The sequence below is a fragment of the Candoia aspera genome, chromosome 4, assembly GCF_035149785.1.
Source record: "Candoia aspera isolate rCanAsp1 chromosome 4, rCanAsp1.hap2, whole genome shotgun sequence".
Taxonomy (NCBI): Eukaryota; Metazoa; Chordata; class Lepidosauria; order Squamata; family Boidae; genus Candoia; species Candoia aspera.
The window spans coordinates 23566862-23572991 of record NC_086156.1 but is presented as its reverse complement, the minus strand read 5'-3'; positions in this window follow the sequence as shown (position 1 = coordinate 23572991).

Here is a 6130-nt window from a genome sequence, read left to right as displayed (position 1 = left end):
CCGGCGAGTAAGAATAGCGCCACCGCCCACGTGGCCCCGACGCGATCGCTCGCCCCGCCCCGCCGCCTCTGGAAATGGAGGAGCGGGGCGCCCCCTGTCGTCCTTGTTCCTTGTCCTTGGCTGGGCTGTAGACAGACTCGCGCCTTGGGAAATTCTCCAGTATGCTGGCTGAGGAATTCTGGGAGTTGAAGTCCACATTTCTTAAAGTTACTGAGGTTGAGAAACACTTTCTTTTCAGAGCTGTGGTTCAGAAGAGCACCATTTCCTTTGGCCTTGAATGTCCCTGACCCAGTGTCAGCTAACACAATGCATTCAGCACTTGACCTCCACTTGAGACTGAAGTGAACCGCAGACCTCATGGAAGCTCTTGTTTATTCATATATTAACAGCTTGCCAGATAAAGACTTCCAAAGACTTCTGAAGTTTGCTCAACCTTTTGAAATATTTTGGTAGATCCTTATAAAGAGATCGTTCAACTATTGATTCTGGATCTACATGGCTATAACGTTTTTATGAACCACAGGGGTTAGTTTATTTATTTATCAGTTTTCTATCACCGCCCATCTCTCCCAAAAAGGAGAGAAGGAAGGAAATATAAACAAGACTTGTGTTGTTGCTTACTGCAAGCTCTTTAGGTTACCTTAACATCTTCCTTTTCCAATTTTTGGGGGAATGCTGGACAAATACAGGTAGTCCTCATTTAGCAACTGTTCACAGTTACAATGGTGATGATAAAGTACTTTACAATCAATCCTTGCATTTACAACCTTCACAATTTGAGCCAGCTAGGTGTAGTGGTTAAGACACCAGGCTAGAAACCAGGAGACTGAATTCTAGTCCCGCCTTGGGATTGAAAACCAGCTGGGTGACTTTGGACCAGTCACTCCCTCTCAGCCCAACTCAACTCACAAGGTGGTTGTTGTGAGGGAAATAGGAGGAGGAAGGAGTAAGAGGTATGTTCCTGTGAGGTCTGAGTCTGATCTTGACTCTGAAAACGAAACTTATCCGGAGGGAATTGGGGAAATAGAAACCAGGAAGTGACTCAGCAGAGCGGGAGAAATCAGAGATGCTGACTGGACAAACTTTGGAGGGAAGTTTGAATCCTCCAATCAGCGCTTGAGAAAGAACAGAGAAGCACGCAAAAGGCAGCCTGATTGGCTGCAGGTGAGAAAAGGCACAGAAAAGATTGTTTTAAAAGGCAGGCACGCCAAGAGCAAGCTGCTGGAGACAACTGATCCTTCGAGCTCACATCTGTGGAACAGTCCTTACCGGAGTCAGGAGCCTCGCCTGTAGCTGACACGGAATCAGAGCCAGCTCCTCCTGCCGTCGCAGACATGCTTCCTTCACACACCACTCCAGTTGAGCCTAGTCTTGCCATTCCAGCCAAGCACAGTCTTGCTTCCAGTTCCAAGCCTTGCCTTGCCATTCCAGCCAAGTCCTGCTTTGTCTCCAGATCCGAGCTTTGCCTTGATGCTCCAGTCGAGCCTTGCCTAGTCTCTGTTGTCAAGCCTAGCCTAGCCTCCGTGCCAAGCCCAACACTTGTGCCTCAAGCCTCCTCCTTGCCATGAGTTCTAGCTACACCGGGTCTTGCTGCCTCAGTGAGAGGATTATGTCCTGATTACCAGGAAACACACTGAGGCGAGGACTTGGTCTCTAATATTTATTAGCAGTACTTAACAAGAATCCTAACAAACTGAGAAAGCGTGGGAAAACCCAGCCATATAAACCCCAAAGGTTAAGGCGGTCCCGATCTGTGTCTCTTTGAATGGCTGAACAGTTCCTCAGTGCTACGCATGCGCTTGACAGTCTGGGTGAGAGCCCCCTGCTCGCCATCCTTACTCATGACAGATTAGCTAAGTTCTGCCTTGCTGTATTGCCACGATCTCCTTCTACTTCTGAGTCTGCAGCCTTGCCATGTTATCCTCCATCGCCTGGGTGGACTTGACTGAACTGCACTAATCTATTTTGAGGACTTTCATTGTTGTAAATAGTTATTTGTAAATAAAGAATTTAATAGTAATTCTGCCCTGACGTCTCATAGTCTGAACAGGACAGTTCCCCGCCTCGAGATATTTATAAAAATAATAAAGGCAGGATAAAAATTCTAAAAAAAAAAAAAAAAAAGGAAAGCTGATGTAAGATAGTAAGCAGTCATGGTTTCATTTAGTGACTGCTTCACTTAATAACTGAGTTGCTCGTCCCAATTGCAGTCGCTAAACAAGGACTACCTGATACATTAAAAAAATCTTCAAATCCTTAACCAATACCTCTTGAGCCCACCCTCCTGCCGCAAAGCCCAGCGAGGAACAAACATGCTTTGGAAAGCTAGAATGCTAACTAGGAGGGTTTAATTTGGGAAAATGAATTAGAGCAGAGTGAGTGGAAAGGGAGGGAAGAGATACATATAGGCCTAATTCCTATGTTGCACTAAGCTATAGGGTGAGTTGTGTGTCTTTCACCTTAGCAGTAATTTGTACTGTAACAATGAAGACTTTTCTATATGTGAAAAGGAGTCTGATCACCCATTACAAAATAACGTTTTATTTTTTTAATTAAAAATACACACTTTACATAAAAACATATGTTGTAACATATTATTAAATGTCAAAACCAGATTTCTTTACAGTAGGCAACTCTGATGAAAGTAATACATTTCCATGCAAAACAAAGATGGAGAAATTTTGTTCCAAAAATGAGTGGTGAGATTCACATCCACAATTTTCAAAAATTACTCTATTTATACCATGCCAGGCAGGGTAAAATTCAAAAGAAATGGCTTAACGTTAAACCTAAATCACAATTTAATAGCTTCTGCATGTACAAGCAGAATCAGTACTGTCAAAAAGTCCATTTATGAGAAATACATTTTTCATTAAGGAAATGTACAAAATCCAGCTAGACAAATCGTTGAATTTTTCTTCAGCATCAGCAAGGGATGCTGTCCATCCACCTTAAGGCGGTTAGCTAGGGGACAGGACAAGTGGCACACAGCTGTTTCTAGTACTCTAATGCTACCTAACAGCACACACTGCTGGGGGTAACTTTCTCACTTTGCTTACAGGTAGAGGCCTAATACAAAACAGAAAAGCAAGTTGGGCAGTGCAGAGCTTCAGGGTTTAGTGATCATGGTCTAAACAACAGATTTCCTGACGTTTCACTGGCAACTCTGGCTGGCATCTTTAGAGGTAAGGTGGTGTACTCAGCAAGGACTGACTGGGTTCCTGTCTTTACAGCCAGTCAGGTCACCTATAAAGACTATAATCTTATAGCTTTATAGCTACATATAGCTTTATAACTTTATGGCTATAAAAACAGGAGCCCAGTCAGTCCCTGCTGTTGCCTATGGTCTGCGTGTCAAACCACCTTGCCTCTGAAGATGCCAGCCAGAGTTGCTGGTGAAATGTCAGGAAATCTGTTGTCTAGACCACGGTCACTAAACCCTGAAGCCCTACACTGCCCAACAGATACTGGCTGTGAAAGCCTACACCAGAAAAGCAAGTGACTATTTTCAGAATCCCAACACTTCAAGTTAAAACCCGTTAAGAGAAGGCTTTAATACAGGACAGCTACCTATGGGATCGTGACCAAACTAAGTGAAACACAGCATCCTTGAAAGCATTCTCCTATCCTTCCTCTTCAGAGATTAAAAGCACTGGTCGCAATACGAAGTGCTATCCTCCACTGGCTACAGTGAAACTCACCCATATCGCAAAAGCAGCCCTCCTGCATCATTTTAATTTCTTTCAAAGAGCCTGAGCTAACAGCATGGGGTACACAATGGGGTGTTTGTTTTGGAAAACAGTTCCACTGAGAATGTGGTTGCATCCATGCTATCAATATACAATATGCTTAACAAAGTGCAAAATGGAACCTCTAAGTACATCAGCTCCACCATTTATATTATACAATGTAACTGATGTATTGTTGATTGACTGACTTCATACCTCATTTGCTTTTCAAACAGGAGCCCAAAGCAGCATTTATAGGACTTCCATTTTTCCCCACAACAATGATCCTGTGAGGTAGGTTGGGCTGAGAAAGAGGGACTGGCTCAGAGTCAAGCGTCAGGCTTCTGTGACTGAGGGTAGACTAGAATCTGGGCCTTCTCACTCCTAGTCCAACTGAATTGTGAGATGAGAATTGGAGCATTGAAAGAGGAAATGATCAGAATGTTGCTATTATATTTTCATAAGATTTCCAAATACCCAAAAAAGTCAACAGAAACTTAATTCTTGAATGGGAGAACTGAATGAGAAGCATTGCTATTAAGTTGTTTCATCAGAAACAGCACATATAACTTAAAGCCTGCCCTGCATTTTGAGGATGTTATTTATACATCATTCTCATGAATTGCAGCTATTTGAATTTCATTTAAGTGCAAATATAAATCCCTCCTAATATTCCATTTTTATTTGTAAACTACGCAAATATCACTGTTAAGATTTTCACATACTCAATGTTTCTGAGAAATTACTCAATCAAAACAAAGCTAAAAGCTCTCAGTGGCTCAGGATGATGCGCATATAATTGGAATGGTAATGCAGAACAAACATCAATACAGAACAATTTCCAACAATTTTGCCTAAAGAAATAGGTATCATAAACAAGAATGTGCTTTCTTCAGTCATATCATATTTTACTATTTCTGCTGTTTAAAGTAAATGAAAAAGTAATATTCTTAGAAGCCAGTTAAGAAAGATATAAAAATTCCCCCTACAATGAGTGTTTTTAATTACATACATTTTTATATACTTATATTTATATTTTATATTTAAGAATATACAAATTCAATGAATTCAGGAGAACAGATTGTATTTTATCAAATTGGCTCAATTTCCAGAATATGTTTAAAAGCTTTTGTAAACTCTTATTTGCTTAAAAAAGAGATCAGATGGCATGCTCCAAACTGCTGACTGGTTACTCAGGAAGCAGTAAATACCAGAAAATGAAAGAAATTACCTTCAGAAACCAAACCTATATGCATGTTACAATACAGCAAGTGTTGCTGATGATAACCTCATTTTCAATACTGTAATATTATATAAAAATATTCTATGCTCATTATAATTTATTTGGAACATGGCTTTCAGGAATCCACTTATAAAAAGGTAACTCATAAATGTATTCCTAACTAAATTTTAAAAAAAACAACCTAAAATCAGAAAGGCATTTTTCAGTAGAGTCAGAGTAGGCAGATATTCTTCTAAGTTAACAAATACTTAGAATACTTATGATTTTAAGTATAAAGCAAAAAACCCTCATTGGTTATAAAAATATTTGATAATAAAGGGATATCCCATGGAAGCATGAGCTTACGTACAATAGCAGTCCAACTGATCTACACTTCTGATTTTGCCTCCATTATCAATCCTGAGACTATTCTGGTATTGATGTTACACTACACATACATTCTGTCTATTAACAGACTTCTGCATAACTTTCTCTGTTGAAAAAAAAACAGCTTTAAAAATTTTCTTTCACAAAACAAAACATTTCTTAGGCAGTGTAGTTATACTCCTGCTAGTTATTATTATGCTTCTTTTGAACTCGCAATCTTCATAGGAACCAATGATCAGTCATTACAAAAAGGTTGACAAGCAAATATCTTGTGTACGTGCATAATGAAACACAAGAATAGGCACCAGACTGAAGGTGTACATTAATGATTACTTTGCATACTGAATGTCAGACTATTACTATACAGCTTCAGACAATATAAATTTATCATTTGGAAAAATAAGAAATGACTATCAGTGAAGAAGAGTTAAAATACAGATGTTTCAAATTAGAGGAAATACTAGACTGGTAAGAACTACTTAAAAGTTAAATGTTTCATACGCTGTATTACAAACACCAGCAGATAGTATTTTTCAGTAGTATATTTTAGGGAAGAAACTTGAGATCTGTACAAGTAAAAGGATACTAAAGTTTAAGTTACTTATAAACTTACAAAGACTGCTGGTTTCAGAGGCCCTCAAACATTTGAAGTCGCTTCTAAGACTGGTATTTCAACCTGCTCGTTCCTGTTTCTTATCAATCTAGGTCAGTGTTTCTCAACCTTGGCAACTTGAAGATGCGTGGACTTCAACTCCCAGAATTCCCCAGCCAGCAATGCTGGGTGGAGAATTCT